The following is an 18457-nucleotide window of genomic DNA, read 5'->3' on the forward strand; positions in this document are numbered from 1 at the left end:
ACGAAAGCAAGACTCGGGCGAGAAAAAATGCAAAGCTCTCCCCGTCGGGGAATCGAACCCCGGTCTCCCGCGTGACAGGCGGGGATACTCACCACTATACTAACGAGGAACATGCTGCTGGCAGGGGCCTGTCGCGCTGCAGCCAAAGTCGAGCTGCTTGCGACCCCCCAGCAAGGCCTCTTTCCATGCACCTCTGAAATCAAAGGGGGTTGAAAGCAAACAAACGGCGGCAGTTGATGGAAATGGCATTAAGCTGAATGAATGACTGACATCCTCCGACAAAGACGGGACCTCTTGGAAAGTATGACGGAAAGATCGGGCAGTCTCCGGGCAGATGCCATTGCTCTTGGGATCTCTAGGGGTTCGGCCGGTTGTGCACCTCCTCAGATCTTCTGCCACCCTGAAAACAGCTCCTAAAGAGGATATCTGGAGTCCTCTTATTAGCAAAGTGGTCTGAAGAAAATCTCAAGTCTGACCATTTCAGCACACTGTTTCTTTTGCGCCGAAGGAAAAGTGGCGGTGCCGAGTCATTCCTAGGGATGAGGCGGTGCTTTTATAGGTGAAACCAACCTGCTACTGTCGGCGCTACGTGAACGAGGAGCTGGCGAGCGGCCAAGCTTTTCGGTATCAAACGGAAAGCTCGACTTCCTGAGGTGGGACCATGTCCAAGAAGGAACTGTGAGGACAGTCTTGGGAAAGAGCTCCGCACGAAAAGCAAGACTCGGGCGAGAAAAAATGCAAAGCTCTCCCCGTCAGGGAATCGAACCCCGGTCTCCCGCGTGACAGGCGGGGATACTCACCACTATACTAATGAGGAACAAGCTGCTGGCAGGGGCCTGTCGCGCTGCGGCCAAAGTCGAGCTGCTTGCGACCCCCCAGCAAGGCCTCTTACCATGCACCTCTGAAATCAAAGGGGGTTGAAAGCAAACAAACGGCGGCAGTTGATGGAAATGGCATTCAGCTGAATGAATGACTGACATCCTCCGACAAAGACGGGACCTCTTGGAAAGTATGACGGAAAGATCGGGCAGTCTCCGGGCAGATGCCATTGCTCTTGGGATCTCTAGGGGTTCGGCCGGTTGTGCACCTCCTCAGATCTTCTGCCACCCTGAAAACAGCTCCTAAAGAGGATATCTGGAGTCCTCTTATTAGCCAAGTGGTCTGAAGAAAATCTCAAGTCTGACCATTTCAGCACACTGTTTCTTTTGCGCCGAAGGAAAAGTGGCGGTGCCGAGTCATTCCTAGGGATGAGGCGGTGCTTTTATAGGTGAAACCAACCTGCTACTGTCGGCGCTACGTGAACGAGGAGCTGGCGAGCGGCCAAGCTTCTCGGTATCAAACGGAAAGCTCGACTTCCTGAGGTGGGACCATGTCCAAGAAGGAACTGTGAGGACAGTCTTGGGAAAGAGCTCCGCACGAAAGCAAGACTCGGGCGAGAAAAAATGCAAAGCTCTCCCCGTCGGGGAATCGAACCCCGGTCTCCCGCGTGACAGGCGGGGATACTCACCACTATACTAACGAGGAACAAGCTGCTGGCAGGGGCCTGTCGCGCTGCGGCCAAAGTCGAGCTGCTTGCGACCCCCCAGCAAGGCCTCTTTCCATGCACCTCTGAAATCAAAGGGGGTTGAAAGCAAACAAACGGCGGCAGTTGATGGAAATGGCATTCAGCTGAATGAATGACTGACATCCTCCGACAAAGACGGGACCTCTTGGAAAGTATGACGGAAAGATCGGGCAGTCTCCGGGCAGATGCCATTGCTCTTGGGATCTCTAGGGGTTCGGCCGGTTGTGCACCTCCTCAGATCTTCTGCCACCCTGAAAACAGCTCCTAAAGAGGATATCTGGAGTCCTCTTATTAGCCAAGTGGTCTGAAGAAAATCTCAAGTCTGACCATTTCAGCACACTGTTTCTTTTGCGCCGAAGGAAAAGTGGCGGTGCCGAGTCATTCCTAGGGATGAGGCGGTGCTTTTATAGGTGAAACCAACCTGCTACTGTCGGCGCTACGTGAACGAGGAGCTGGCGAGCGGCCAAGCTTTTCGGTATCAAACGGAAAGCTCGACTTCCTGAGGTGGGACCATGTCCAAGAAGGAACTGTGAGGACAGTCTTGGGAAAGAGCTCCGCACGAAAGCAAGACTCGGGCGAGAAAAAATGCAAAGCTCTCACCGTCGGGGAATCGAACCCCGGTCTCCCGCGTGACAGGCGGGGATACTCACCACTATACTAACGAGGAACATGCTGCTGGCAGGGGCCTGTCGCGCTGCAGCCAAAGTCGAGCTGCTTGCGACCCCCCAGCAAGGCCTCTTTCCATGCACCTCTGAAATCAAAGGGGGTTGAAAGCAAACAAACGGCGGCAGTTGATGGAATTGGCATTCAGCTGAATGAATGACTGACATCCTCCGACAAAGACGGGACCTCTTGGAAAGTATGACGGAAAGATCGGGCAGTCTCCGGGCAGATGCCATTGCTCTTGGGATCTCTAGGGGTTCGGCCGGTTGTGCACCTCCTCAGATCTTCTGCCACCCTGAAAACAGCTCCTAAAGAGGATATCTGGAGTCCTCTTATTAGCCAAGTGGTCTGAAGAAAATCTCAAGTCTGACCATTTCAGCACACTGTTTCTTTTGCGCCGAAGGAAAAGTGGCGGTGCCGAGTCATTCCTAGGGATGAGGCGGTGCTTTTATAGGTGAAACCAACCTGCTACTGTCGGCGCTACGTGAACGAGGAGCTGGCGAGCGGCCAAGCTTTTCGGTATCAAACGGAAAGCTCGACTTCCTGAGGTGGGACCATGTCCAAGAAGGAACTGTGAGGACAGTCTTGGGAAAGAGCTCCGCACGAAAGCAAGACTCGGGCGAGAAAAAATGCAAAGCTCTCCCCGTCAGGGAATCGAACCCCGGTCTCCCGCGTGACAGGCGGGGATACTCACCACTATACTAACGAGGAACAAGCTGCTGGCAGGGGCCTGTCGCGCTGCGGCCAAAGTCGAGCTGCTTGCGACCCCCCAGCAAGGCCTCTTACCATGCACCTCTGAAATCAAAGGGGGTTGAAAGCAAACAAACGGCGGCAGTTGATGGAAATGGCATTCAGCTGAATGAATGACTGACATCCTCCGACAAAGACGGGACCTCTTGGAAAGTATGACGGAAAGATCGGGCAGTCTCCGGGCAGATGCCATTGCTCTTGGGATCTCTAGGGGTTCGGCCGGTTGTGCACCTCCTCAGATCTTCTGCCACCCTGAAAACAGCTCCTAAAGAGGATATCTGGAGTCCTCTTATTAGCCAAGTGGTCTGAAGAAAATCTCAAGTCTGACCATTTCAGCACACTGTTTCTTTTGCGCCGAAGGAAAAGTGGCGGTGCCGAGTCATTCCTAGGGATGAGGCGGTGCTTTTATAGGTGAAACCAACCTGCTACTGTCGGCGCTACGTGAACGAGGAGCTGGCGAGCGGCCAAGCTTCTCGGTATCAAACGGAAAGCTCGACTTCCTGAGGTGGGACCATGTCCAAGAAGGAACTGTGAGGACAGTCTTGGGAAAGAGCTCCGCACGAAAGCAAGACTCGGGCGAGAAAAAATGCAAACCTCTCCCCGTCGGGGAATCGAACCCCGGTCTCCCGCGTGACAGGCGGGGATACTCACCACTATACTAACGAGGAACAAGCTGCTGGCAGGGGCCTGTCGCGCTGCGGCCAAAGTCGAGCTGCTTGCGACCCCCCAGCAAGGCCTCTTTCCATGCACCTCTGAAATCAAAGGGGGTTGAAAGCAAACAAACGGCGGCAGTTGATGGAAATGGCATTCAGCTGAATGAATGACTGACATCCTCCGACAAAGACGGGACCTCTTGGAAAGTATGACGGAAAGATCGGGCAGTCTCCGGGCAGATGCCATTGCTCTTGGGATCTCTAGGGGTTCGGCCGGTTGTGCACCTCCTCAGATCTTCTGCCACCCTGAAAACAGCTCCTAAAGAGGATATCTGGAGTCCTCTTATTAGCCAAGTGGTCTGAAGAAAATCTCAAGTCTGACCATTTCAGCACACTGTTTCTTTTGCGCCGAAGGAAAAGTGGCGGTGCCGAGTCATTCCTAGGGATGAGGCGGTGCTTTTATAGGTGAAACCAACCTGCTACTGTCGGCGCTACGTGAACGAGGAGCTGGCGAGCGGCCAAGCTTCTCGGTATCAAACGGAAAGCTCGACTTCCTGAGGTGGGACCATGTCCAAGAAGGAACTGTGAGGACAGTCTTGGGAAAGAGCTCCGCACGAAAGCAAGACTCGGGCGAGAAAAAATACAAAGCTCTCCCCGTCGGGGAATCGAACCCCGGTCTCCCGCGTGACAGGCGGGGATACTCACCACTATACTAACGAGGAACAAGCTGCTGGCAGGGGCCTGTCGCGCTGCGGCCAAAGTCGAGCTGCTTGCGACCCCCCAGCAAGGCCTCTTTCCATGCACCTCTGAAATCAAAGGGGGTTGAAAGCAAACAAACGGCGGCAGTTGATGGAAATGGCATTCAGCTGAATGAATGACTGACATCCTCCGACAAAGACGGGACCTCTTGGAAAGTATGACGGAAAGATCGGGCAGTCTCCGGGCAGATGCCATTGCTCTTGGGATCTCTAGGGGTTCGGCCGGTTGTGCACCTCCTCAGATCTTCTGCCACCCTGAAAACAGCTCCTAAAGAGGATATCTGGAGTCCTCTTATTAGCCAAGTGGTCTGAAGAAAATCTCAAGTCTGACCATTTCAGCACACTGTTTCTTTTGCGCCGAAGGAAAAGTGGCGGTGCCGAGTCATTCCTAGGGATGAGGCGGTGCTTTTATAGGTGAAACCAACCTGCTACTGTCGGCGCTACGTGAACGAGGAGCTGGCGAGCGGCCAAGCTTCTCGGTATCAAACGGAAAGCTCGACTTCCTGAGGTGGGACCATGTCCAAGAAGGAACTGTGAGGACAGTCTTGGGAAAGAGCTCCGCACGAAAGCAAGACTCGGGCGAGAAAAAATGCAAAGCTCTCCCCGTCGGGGAATCGAACCCCGGTCTCCCGCGTGACAGGCGGGGATACTCACCACTATACTAACGAGGAACAAGCTGCTGGCAGGGGCCTGTCGCGCTGCGGCCAAAGTCGAGCTGCTTGCGACCCCCCAGCAAGGCCTCTTTCCATGCACCTCTGAAATCAAAGGGGGTTGAAAGCAAACAAACGGCGGCAGTTGATGGAAATGGCATTCAGCTGAATGAATGACTGACATCCTCCGACAAAGACGGGACCTCTTGGAAAGTATGACGGAAAGATCGGGCAGTCTCCGGGCAGATGCCATTGCTCTTGGGATCTCTAGGGGTTCGGCCGGTTGTGCACCTCCTCAGATCTTCTGCCACCCTGAAAACAGCTCCTAAAGAGGATATCTGGAGTCCTCTTATTAGCCAAGTGGTCTGAAGAAAATCTCAAGTCTGACCATTTCAGCACACTGTTTCTTTTGCGCCGAAGGAAAAGTGGCGGTGCCGAGTCATTCCTAGGGATGAGGCGGTGCTTTTATAGGTGAAACCAACCTGCTACTGTCGGCGCTACGTGAACGAGGAGCTGGCGAGCGGCCAAGCTTCTCGGTATCAAACGGAAAGCTCGACTTCCTGAGGTGGGACCATGTCCAAGAAGGAACTGTGAGGACAGTCTTGGGAAAGAGCTCCGCACGAAAGCAAGACTCGGGCGAGAAAAAATGCAAAGCTCTCCCCGTCGGGGAATCGAACGCCGGTCTCCCGCGTGACAGGCGGGGATACTCACCACTATACTAACGAGGAACAAGCTGCTGGCAGGGGCCTGTCGCGCTGCGGCCAAAGTCGAGCTGCTTGCGACCCCCCAGCAAGGCCTCTTTCCATGCACCTCTGAAATCAAAGGGGGTTGAAAGCAAACAAACGGCGGCAGTTGATGGAAATGGCATTCAGCTGAATGAATGACTGACATCCTCCGACAAAGACGGGACCTCTTGGAAAGTATGACGGAAAGATCGGGCAGTCTCCGGGCAGATGCCATTGCTCTTGGGATCTCTAGGGGTTCGGCCGGTTGTGCACCTCCTCAGATCTTCTGCCACCCTGAAAACAGCTCCTAAAGAGGATATCTGGAGTCCTCTTATTAGCCAAGTGGTCTGAAGAAAATCTCAAGTCTGACCATTTCAGCACACTGTTTCTTTTGCGCCGAAGGAAAAGTGGCGGTGCCGAGTCATTCCTAGGGATGAGGCGGTGCTTTTATAGGTTAAACCAACCTGCTACTGTCGGCGCTACGTGAACGAGGAGCTGGCGAGCGGCCAAGCTTCTCGGTATCAAACGGAAAGCTCGACCTCCTGAGGTGGGACCATGTCCAAGAAGGAACTGTGAGGACAGTCTTGGGAAAGAGCTCCGCACGAAAGCAAGACTCGGGCGAGAAAAAATGCAAAGCTCTCCCCGTCGGGGAATCGAACCCCGGTCTCCCGCGTGACAGGCGGGGATACTCACCACTATACTAACGAGGAACAAGCTGCTGGCAGGGGCCTGTCGCGCTGCGGCCAAAGTCGAGCTGCTTGCGACCCCCCAGCAAGGCCTCTTTCCATGCACCTCTGAAATCAAAGGGGGTTGAAAGCAAACAAACGGCGGCAGTTGATGGAAATGGCATTCAGCTGAATGAATGACTGACATCCTCCGACAAAGACGGGACCTCTTGGAAAGTATGACGGAAAGATCGGGCAGTCTCCGGGCAGATGCCATTGCTCTTGGGATCTCTAGGGGTTCGGCCGGTTGTGCACCTCCTCAGATCTTCTGCCACCCTGAAAACAGCTCCTAAAGAGGATATCTGGAGTCCTCTTATTAGCCAAGTGGTCTGAAGAAAATCTCAAGTCTGACCATTTCAGCACACTGTTTCTTTTGCGCCGAAGGAAAAGTGGCGGTGCCGAGTCATTCCTAGGGATGAGGCGGTGCTTTTATAGGTGAAACCAACCTGCTACTGTCGGCGCTACGTGAACGAGGAGCTGGCGAGCGGCCAAGCTTCTCGGTATCAAACGGAAAGCTCGACTTCCTGAGGTGGGACCATGTCCAAGAAGGAACTGTGAGGACAGTCTTGGGAAAGAGCTCCGCACGAAAGCAAGACTCGGGCGAGAAAAAATGCAAAGCTCTCCCCGTCGGGGAATCGAACCCCGGTCTCCCGCGTGACAGGCGGGGATACTCACCACTATACTAACGAGGAACAAGCTGCTGGCAGGGGCCTGTCGCGCTGCGGCCAAAGTCGAGCTGCTTGCGACCCCCCAGCAAGGCCTCTTTCCATGCACCTCTGAAATCAAAGGGGGTTGAAAGCAAACAAACGGCGGCAGTTGATGGAAATGGCATTCAGCTGAATGAATGACTGACATCCTCCGACAAAGACGGGACCTCTTGGAAAGTATGACGGAAAGATCGGGCAGTCTCCGGGCAGATGCCATTGCTCTTGGGATCTCTAGGGGTTCGGCCGGTTGTGCACCTCCTCAGATCTTCTGCCACCCTGAAAACAGCTCCTAAAGAGGATATCTGGAGTCCTCTTATTAGCCAAGTGGTCTGAAGAAAATCTCAAGTCTGACCATTTCAGCACACTGTTTCTTTTGCGCCGAAGGAAAAGTGGCGGTGCCGAGTCATTCCTAGGGATGAGGCGGTGCTTTTATAGGTGAAACCAACCTGCTACTGTCGGCGCTACGTGAACGAGGAGCTGGCGAGCGGCCAAGCTTCTCGGTATCAAACGGAAAGCTCGACTTCCTGAGGTGGGACCATGTCCAAGAAGGAACTGTGAGGACAGTCTTGGGAAAGAGCTCCGCACGAAAGCAAGACTCGGGCGAGAAAAAATGCAAAGCTCTCCCCGTCGGGGAATCGAACCCCGGTCTCCCGCGTGACAGGCGGGGATACTCACCACTATACTAACGAGGAACAAGCTGCTGGCAGGGGCCTGTCGCGCTGCGGCCAAAGTCGAGCTGCTTGCGACCCCCCAGCAAGGCCTCATTCCATGCACCTCTGAAATCAAAGGGGGTTGAAAGCAAACAAACGGCGGCAGTTGATGGAAATGGCATTCAGCTGAATGAATGACTGACATCCTCCGACAAAGACGGGACCTCTTGGAAAGTATGACGGAAAGATCGGGCAGTCTCCGGGCAGATGCCATTGCTCTTGGGATCTCTAGGGGTTCGGCCGGTTGTGCACCTCCTCAGATCTTCTGCCACCCTGAAAACAGCTCCTAAAGAGGATATCTGGAGTCCTCTTATTAGCCAAGTGGTCTGAAGAAAATCTCAAGTCTGACCATTTCAGCACACTGTTTCTTTTGCGCCGAAGGAAAAGTGGCGGTGCCGAGTCATTCCTAGGGATGAGGCGGTGCTTTTATAGGTGAAACCAACCTGCTACTGTCGGCGCTACGTGAACGAGGAGCTGGCGAGCGGCCAAGCTTCTCGGTATCAAACGGAAAGCTCGACTTCCTGAGGTGGGACCATGTCCAAGAAGGAACTGTGAGGACAGTCTTGGGAAAGAGCTCCGCACGAAAGCAAGACTCGGGCGAGAAAAAATGCAAAGCTCTCCCCGTCGGGGAATCGAACCCCGGTCTCCCGCGTGACAGGCGGGGATACTCACCACTATACTAACGAGGAACAAGCTGCTGGCAGGGGCCTGTCGCGCTGCGGCCAAAGTCGAGCTGCTTGCGACCCCCCAGCAAGGCCTCTTTCCATGCACCTCTGAAATCAAAGGGGGTTGAAAGCAAACAAACGGCGGCAGTTGATGGAAATGGCATTCAGCTGAATGAATGACTGACATCCTCCGACAAAGACGGGACCTCTTGGAAAGTATGACGGAAAGATCGGGCAGTCTCCGGGCAGATGCCATTGCTCTTGGGATCTCTAGGGGTTCGGCCGGTTGTGCACCTCCTCAGATCTTCTGCCACCCTGAAAACAGCTCCTAAAGAGGATATCTGGAGTCCTCTTATTAGCCAAGTGGTCTGAAGAAAATCTCAAGTCTGACCATTTCAGCACACTGTTTCTTTTGCGCCGAAGGAAAAGTGGCGGTGCCGAGTCATTCCTAGGGATGAGGCGGTGCTTTTATAGGTGAAACCAACCTGCTACTGTCGGCGCTACGTGAACGAGGAGCTGGCGAGCGGCCAAGCTTCTCGGTATCAAACGGAAAGCTCGACTTCCTGAGGTGGGACCATGTCCAAGAAGGAACTGTGAGGACAGTCTTGGGAAAGAGCTCCGCACGAAAGCAAGACTCGGGCGAGAAAAAATGCAAAGCTCTCCCCGTCGGGGAATCGAACGCCGGTCTCCCGCGTGACAGGCGGGGATACTCACCACTATACTAACGAGGAACAAGCTGCTGGCAGGGGCCTGTCGCGCTGCGGCCAAAGTCGAGCTGCTTGCGACCCCCCAGCAAGGCCTCTTTCCATGCACCTCTGAAATCAAAGGGGGTTGAAAGCAAACAAACGGCGGCAGTTGATGGAAATGGCATTCAGCTGAATGAATGACTGACATCCTCCGACAAAGACGGGACCTCTTGGAAAGTATAACGGAAAGATCGGGCAGTCTCCGGGCAGATGCCATTGCTCTTGGGATCTCTAGGGGTTCGGCCGGTTGTGCACCTCCTCAGATCTTCTGCCACCCTGAAAACAGCTCCTAAAGAGGATATCTGGAGTCCTCTTATTAGCCAAGTGGTCTGAAGAAAATCTCAAGTCTGACCATTTCAGCACACTGTTTCTTTTGCGCCGAAGGAAAAGTGGCGGTGCCGAGTCATTCCTAGGGATGAGGCGGTGCTTTTATAGGTTAAACCAACCTGCTACTGTCGGCGCTACGTGAACGAGGAGCTGGCGAGCGGCCAAGCTTCTCGGTATCAAACGGAAAGCTCGACCTCCTGAGGTGGGACCATGTCCAAGAAGGAACTGTGAGGACAGTCTTGGGAAAGAGCTCCGCACGAAAGCAAGACTCGGGCGAGAAAAAATGCAAAGCTCTCCCCGTCGGGGAATCGAACCCCGGTCTCCCGCGTGACAGGCGGGGATACTCACCACTATACTAACGAGGAACAAGCTGCTGGCAGGGGCCTGTCGCGCTGCGGCCAAAGTCGAGCTGCTTGCGACCCCCCAGCAAGGCCTCTTTCCATGCACCTCTGAAATCAAAGGGGGTTGAAAGCAAACAAACGGCGGCAGTTGATGGAAATGGCATTCAGCTGAATGAATGACTGACATCCTCCGACAAAGACGGGACCTCTTGGAAAGTATGACGGAAAGATCGGGCAGTCTCCGGGCAGATGCCATTGCTCTTGGGATCTCTAGGGGTTCGGCCGGTTGTGCACCTCCTCAGATCTTCTGCCACCCTGAAAACAGCTCCTAAAGAGGATATCTGGAGTCCTCTTATTAGCCAAGTGGTCTGAAGAAAATCTCAAGTCTGACCATTTCAGCACACTGTTTCTTTTGCGCCGAAGGAAAAGTGGCGGTGCCGAGTCATTCCTAGGGATGAGGCGGTGCTTTTATAGGTGAAACCAACCTGCTACTGTCGGCGCTACGTGAACGAGGAGCTGGCGAGCGGCCAAGCTTCTCGGTATCAAACGGAAAGCTCGACTTCCTGAGGTGGGACCATGTCCAAGAAGGAACTGTGAGGACAGTCTTGGGAAAGAGCTCCGCACGAAAGCAAGACTCGGGCGAGAAAAAATGCAAAGCTCTCCCCGTCGGGGAATCGAACCCCGGTCTCCCGCGTGACAGGCGGGGATACTCACCACTATACTAACGAGGAACAAGCTGCTGGCAGGGGCCTGTCGCGCTGCGGCCAAAGTCGAGCTGCTTGCGACCCCCCAGCAAGGCCTCTTTCCATGCACCTCTGAAATCAAAGGGGGTTGAAAGCAAACAAACGGCGGCAGTTGATGGAAATGGCATTCAGCTGAATGAATGACTGACATCCTCCGACAAAGACGGGACCTCTTGGAAAGTATGACGGAAAGATCGGGCAGTCTCCGGGCAGATGCCATTGCTCTTGGGATCTCTAGGGGTTCGGCCGGTTGTGCACCTCCTCAGATCTTCTGCCACCCTGAAAACAGCTCCTAAAGAGGATATCTGGAGTCCTCTTATTAGCCAAGTGGTCTGAAGAAAATCTCAAGTCTGACCATTTCAGCACACTGTTTCTTTTGCGCCGAAGGAAAAGTGGCGGTGCCGAGTCATTCCTAGGGATGAGGCGGTGCTTTTATAGGTGAAACCAACCTGCTACTGTCGGCGCTACGTGAACGAGGAGCTGGCGAGCGGCCAAGCTTCTCGGTATCAAACGGAAAGCTCGACTTCCTGAGGTGGGACCATGTCCAAGAAGGAACTGTGAGGACAGTCTTGGGAAAGAGCTCCGCACGAAAGCAAGACTCGGGCGAGAAAAAATGCAAAGCTCTCCCCGTCGGGGAATCGAACCCCGGTCTCCCGCGTGACAGGCGGGGATACTCACCACTATACTAACGAGGAACAAGCTGCTGGCAGGGGCCTGTCGCGCTGCGGCCAAAGTCGAGCTGCTTGCGACCCCCCAGCAAGGCCTCATTCCATGCACCTCTGAAATCAAAGGGGGTTGAAAGCAAACAAACGGCGGCAGTTGATGGAAATGGCATTCAGCTGAATGAATGACTGACATCCTCCGACAAAGACGGGACCTCTTGGAAAGTATGACGGAAAGATCGGGCAGTCTCCGGGCAGATGCCATTGCTCTTGGGATCTCTAGGGGTTCGGCCGGTTGTGCACCTCCTCAGATCTTCTGCCACCCTGAAAACAGCTCCTAAAGAGGATATCTGGAGTCCTCTTATTAGCCAAGTGGTCTGAAGAAAATCTCAAGTCTGACCATTTCAGCACACTGTTTCTTTTGCGCCGAAGGAAAAGTGGCGGTGCCGAGTCATTCCTAGGGATGAGGCGGTGCTTTTATAGGTGAAACCAACCTGCTACTGTCGGCGCTACGTGAACGAGGAGCTGGCGAGCGGCCAAGCTTCTCGGTATCAAACGGAAAGCTCGACTTCCTGAGGTGGGACCATGTCCAAGAAGGAACTGTGAGGACAGTCTTGGGAAAGAGCTCCGCACGAAAGCAAGACTCGGGCGAGAAAAAATGCAAAGCTCTCCCCGTCGGGGAATCGAACCCCGGTCTCCCGCGTGACAGGCGGGGATACTCACCACTATACTAACGAGGAACAAGCTGCTGGCAGGGGCCTGTCGCGCTGCGGCCAAAGTCGAGCTGCTTGCGACCCCCCAGCAAGGCCTCTTTCCATGCACCTCTGAAATCAAAGGGGGTTGAAAGCAAACAAACGGCGGCAGTTGATGGAAATGGCATTCAGCTGAATGAATGACTGACATCCTCCGACAAAGACGGGACCTCTTGGAAAGTATGACGGAAAGATCGGGCAGTCTCCGGGCAGATGCCATTGCTCTTGGGATCTCTAGGGGTTCGGCCGGTTGTGCACCTCCTCAGATCTTCTGCCACCCTGAAAACAGCTCCTAAAGAGGATATCTGGAGTCCTCTTATTAGCCAAGTGGTCTGAAGAAAATCTCAAGTCTGACCATTTCAGCACACTGTTTCTTTTGCGCCGAAGGAAAAGTGGCGGTGCCGAGTCATTCCTAGGGATGAGGCGGTGCTTTTATAGGTGAAACCAACCTGCTACTGTCGGCGCTACGTGAACGAGGAGCTGGCGAGCGGCCAAGCTTCTCGGTATCAAACGGAAAGCTCGACTTCCTGAGGTGGGACCATGTCCAAGAAGGAACTGTGAGGACAGTCTTGGGAAAGAGCTCCGCACGAAAGCAAGACTCGGGCGAGAAAAAATGCAAAGCTCTCCCCGTCGGGGAATCGAACCCCGGTCTCCCGCGTGACAGGCGGGGACACTCACCACTATACTAACGAGGAACAAGCTGCTGGCAGGGGCCTGTCGCGCTGCGGCCAAAGTCGAGCTGCTTGCGACCCCCCAGCAAGGCCTCTTTCCATGCACCTCTGAAATCAAAGGGGGTTGAAAGCAAACAAACGGCGGCAGTTGATGGAAATGGCATTCAGCTGAATGAATGACTGACATCCTCCGACAAAGACGGGACCTCTTGGAAAGTATAACGGAAAGATCGGGCAGTCTCCGGGCAGATGCCATTGCTCTTGGGATCTCTAGGGGTTCGGCCGGTTGTGCACCTCCTCAGATCTTCTGCCACCCTGAAAACAGCTCCTAAAGAGGATATCTGGAGTCCTCTTATTAGCCAAGTGGTCTGAAGAAAATCTCAAGTCTGACCATTTCAGCACACTGTTTCTTTTGCGCCGAAGGAAAAGTGGCGGTGCCGAGTCATTCCTAGGGATGAGGCGGTGCTTTTATAGGTGAAACCAACCTGCTACTGTCGGCGCTACGTGAACGAGGAGCTGGCGAGCGGCCAAGCTTCTCGGTATCAAACGGAAAGCTCGACCTCCTGAGGTGGGACCATGTCCAAGAAGGAACTGTGAGGACAGTCTTGGGAAAGAGCTCCGCACGAAAGCAAGACTCGGGCGAGAAAAAATGCAAAGCTCTCCCCGTCGGGGAATCGAACCCCGGTCTCCCGCGTGACAGGCGGGGATACTCACCACTATACTAACGAGGAACAAGCTGCTGGCAGGGGCCTGTCGCGCTGCGGCCAAAGTCGAGCTGCTTGCGACCCCCCAGCAAGGCCTCTTTCCATGCACCTCTGAAATCAAAGGGGGTTGAAAGCAAACAAACGGCGGCAGTTGATGGAAATGGCATTCAGCTGAATGAATGACTGACATCCTCCGACAAAGACGGGACCTCTTGGAAAGTATGACGGAAAGATCGGGCAGTCTCCGGGCAGATGCCATTGCTCTTGGGATCTCTAGGGGTTCGGCCGGTTGTGCACCTCCTCAGATCTTCTGCCACCCTGAAAACAGCTCCTAAAGAGGATATCTGGAGTCCTCTTATTAGCCAAGTGGTCTGAAGAAAATCTCAAGTCTGACCATTTCAGCACACTGTTTCTTTTGCGCCGAAGGAAAAGTGGCGGTGCCGAGTCATTCCTAGGGATGAGGCGGTGCTTTTATAGGTGAAACCAACCTGCTACTGTCGGCGCTACGTGAACGAGGAGCTGGCGAGCGGCCAAGCTTCTCGGTATCAAACGGAAAGCTCGACTTCCTGAGGTGGGACCATGTCCAAGAAGGAACTGTGAGGACAGTCTTGGGAAAGAGCTCCGCACGAAAGCAAGACTCGGGCGAGAAAAAATGCAAAGCTCTCCCCGTCGGGGAATCGAACGCCGGTCTCCCGCGTGACAGGCGGGGATACTCACCACTATACTAACGAGGAACAAGCTGCTGGCAGGGGCCTGTCGCGCTGCGGCCAAAGTCGAGCTGCTTGCGACCCCCCAGCAAGGCCTCTTTCCATGCACCTCTGAAATCAAAGGGGGTTGAAAGCAAACAAACGGCGGCAGTTGATGGAAATGGCATTCAGCTGAATGAATGACTGACATCCTCCGACAAAGACGGGACCTCTTGGAAAGTATAACGGAAAGATCGGGCAGTCTCCGGGCAGATGCCATTGCTCTTGGGATCTCTAGGGGTTCGGCCGGTTGTGCACCTCCTCAGATCTTCTGCCACCCTGAAAACAGCTCCTAAAGAGGATATCTGGAGTCCTCTTATTAGCCAAGTGGTCTGAAGAAAATCTCAAGTCTGACCATTTCAGCACACTGTTTCTTTTGCGCCGAAGGAAAAGTGGCGGTGCCGAGTCATTCCTAGGGATGAGGCGGTGCTTTTATAGGTTAAACCAACCTGCTACTGTCGGCGCTACGTGAACGAGGAGCTGGCGAGCGGCCAAGCTTCTCGGTATCAAACGGAAAGCTCGACCTCCTGAGGTGGGACCATGTCCAAGAAGGAACTGTGAGGACAGTCTTGGGAAAGAGCTCCGCACGAAAGCAAGACTCGGGCGAGAAAAAATGCAAAGCTCTCCCCGTCGGGGAATCGAACCCCGGTCTCCCGCGTGACAGGCGGGGATACTCACCACTATACTAACGAGGAACAAGCTGCTGGCAGGGGCCTGTCGCGCTGCGGCCAAAGTCGAGCTGCTTGCGACCCCCCAGCAAGGCCTCTTTCCATGCACCTCTGAAATCAAAGGGGGTTGAAAGCAAACAAACGGCGGCAGTTGATGGAAATGGCATTCAGCTGAATGAATGACTGACATCCTCCGACAAAGACGGGACCTCTTGGAAAGTATGACGGAAAGATCGGGCAGTCTCCGGGCAGATGCCATTGCTCTTGGGATCTCTAGGGGTTCGGCCGGTTGTGCACCTCCTCAGATCTTCTGCCACCCTGAAAACAGCTCCTAAAGAGGATATCTGGAGTCCTCTTATTAGCCAAGTGGTCTGAAGAAAATCTCAAGTCTGACCATTTCAGCACACTGTTTCTTTTGCGCCGAAGGAAAAGTGGCGGTGCCGAGTCATTCCTAGGGATGAGGCGGTGCTTTTATAGGTGAAACCAACCTGCTACTGTCGGCGCTACGTGAACGAGGAGCTGGCGAGCGGCCAAGCTTCTCGGTATCAAACGGAAAGCTCGACTTCCTGAGGTGGGACCATGTCCAAGAAGGAACTGTGAGGACAGTCTTGGGAAAGAGCTCCGCACGAAAGCAAGACTCGGGCGAGAAAAAATGCAAAGCTCTCCCCGTCGGGGAATCGAACCCCGGTCTCCCGCGTGACAGGCGGGGATACTCACCACTATACTAACGAGGAACAAGCTGCTGGCAGGGGCCTGTCGCGCTGCGGCCAAAGTCGAGCTGCTTGCGACCCCCCAGCAAGGCCTCTTTCCATGCACCTCTGAAATCAAAGGGGGTTGAAAGCAAACAAACGGCGGCAGTTGATGGAAATGGCATTCAGCTGAATGAATGACTGACATCCTCCGACAAAGACGGGACCTCTTGGAAAGTATGACGGAAAGATCGGGCAGTCTCCGGGCAGATGCCATTGCTCTTGGGATCTCTAGGGGTTCGGCCGGTTGTGCACCTCCTCAGATCTTCTGCCACCCTGAAAACAGCTCCTAAAGAGGATATCTGGAGTCCTCTTATTAGCCAAGTGGTCTGAAGAAAATCTCAAGTCTGACCATTTCAGCACACTGTTTCTTTTGCGCCGAAGGAAAAGTGGCGGTGCCGAGTCATTCCTAGGGATGAGGCGGTGCTTTTATAGGTGAAACCAACCTGCTACTGTCGGCGCTACGTGAACGAGGAGCTGGCGAGCGGCCAAGCTTCTCGGTATCAAACGGAAAGCTCGACTTCCTGAGGTGGGACCATGTCCAAGAAGGAACTGTGAGGACAGTCTTGGGAAAGAGCTCCGCACGAAAGCAAGACTCGGGCGAGAAAAAATGCAAAGCTCTCCCCGTCGGGGAATCGAACCCCGGTCTCCCGCGTGACAGGCGGGGATACTCACCACTATACTAACGAGGAACAAGCTGCTGGCAGGGGCCTGTCGCGCTGCGGCCAAAGTCGAGCTGCTTGCGACCCCCCAGCAAGGCCTCTTTCCATGCACCTCTGAAATCAAAGGGGGTTGAAAGCAAACAAACGGCGGCAGTTGATGGAAATGGCATTCAGCTGAATGAATGACTGACATCCTCCGACAAAGACGGGACCTCTTGGAAAGTATGACGGAAAGATCGGGCAGTCTCCGGGCAGATGCCATTGCTCTTGGGATCTCTAGGGGTTCGGCCGGTTGTGCACCTCCTCAGATCTTCTGCCACCCTGAAAACAGCTCCTAAAGAGGATATCTGGAGTCCTCTTATTAGCCAAGTGGTCTGAAGAAAATCTCAAGTCTGACCATTTCAGCACACTGTTTCTTTTGCGCCGAAGGAAAAGTGGCGGTGCCGAGTCATTCCTAGGGATGAGGCGGTGCTTTTATAGGTGAAACCAACCTGCTACTGTCGGCGCTACGTGAACGAGGAGCTGGCGAGCGGCCAAGCTTCTCGGTATCAAACGGAAAGCTCGACCTCCTGAGGTGGGACCATGTCCAAGAAGGAACTGTGAGGACAGTCTTGGGAAAGAGCTCCGCACGAAAGCAAGACTCGGGCGAGAAAAAATGCAAAGCTCTCCCCGTCGGGGAATCGAACCCCGGTCTCCCGCGTGACAGGCGGGGATACTCACCACTATACTAACGAGGAACAAGCTGCTGGCAGGGGCCTGTCGCGCTGCGGCCAAAGTCGAGCTGCTTGCGACCCCCCAGCAAGGCCTCTTTCCATGCACCTCTGAAATCAAAGGGGGTTGAAAGCAAACAAACGGCGGCAGTTGATGGAAATGGCATTCAGCTGAATGAATGACTGACATCCTCCGACAAAGACGGGACCTCTTGGAAAGTATGACGGAAAGATCGGGCAGTCTCCGGGCAGATGCCATTGCTCTTGGGATCTCTAGGGGTTCGGCCGGTTGTGCACCTCCTCAGATCTTCTGCCACCCTGAAAACAGCTCCTAAAGAGGATATCTGGAGTCCTCTTATTAGCCAAGTGGTCTGAAGAAAATCTCAAGTCTGACCATTTCAGCACACTGTTTCTTTTGCGCCGAAGGAAAAGTGGCGGTGCCGAGTCATTCCTAGGGATGAGGCGGTGCTTTTATAGGTGAAACCAACCTGCTACTGTCGGCGCTACGTGAACGAGGAGCTGGCGAGCGGCCAAGCTTCTCGGTATCAAACGGAAAGCTCGACTTCCTGAGGTGGGACCATGTCCAAGAAGGAACTGTGAGGACAGTCTTGGGAAAGAGCTCCGCACGAAAGCAAGACTCGGGCGAGAAAAAATGCAAAGCTCTCCCCGTCGGGGAATCGAACCCCGGTCTCCCGCGTGACAGGCGGGGATACTCACCACTATACTAACGAGGAACAAGCTGCTGGCAGGGGCCTGTCGCGCTGCGGCCAAAGTCGAGCTGCTTGCGACCCCCCAGCAAGGCCTCTTTCCATGCACCTCTGAAATCAAAGGGGGTTGAAAGCAAACAAACGGCGGCAGTTGATGGAAATGGCATTCAGCTGAATGAATGACTGACATCCTCCGACAAAGACGGGACCTCTTGGAAAGTATGACGGAAAGATCGGGCAGTCTCCGGGCAGATGCCATTGCTCTTGGGATCTCTAGGGGTTCGGCCGGTTGTGCACCTCCTCAGATCTTCTGCCACCCTGAAAACAGCTCCTAAAGAGGATATCTGGAGTCCTCTTATTAGCCAAGTGGTCTGAAGAAAATCTCAAGTCTGACCATTTCAGCACACTGTTTCTTTTGCGCCGAAGGAAAAGTGGCGGTGCCGAGTCATTCCTAGGGATGAGGCGGTGCTTTTATAGGTGAAACCAACCTGCTACTGTCGGCTCTACGTGAACGAGGAGCTGGCGAGCGGCCAAGCTTCTCGGTATCAAACGGAAAGCTCGACTTCCTGAGGTGGGACCATGTCCAAGAAGGAACTGTGAGGACAGTCTTGGGAAAGAGCTCCGCACGAAAGCAAGACTCGGGCGAGAAAAAATGCAAAGCTCTCCCCGTCGGGGAATCGAACCCCGGTCTCCCGCGTG

Source organism: Engystomops pustulosus, chromosome 7, assembly GCF_040894005.1.
Source record: "Engystomops pustulosus chromosome 7, aEngPut4.maternal, whole genome shotgun sequence".
In the NCBI taxonomy this organism is placed as follows: Eukaryota; Metazoa; Chordata; class Amphibia; order Anura; family Leptodactylidae; genus Engystomops; species Engystomops pustulosus.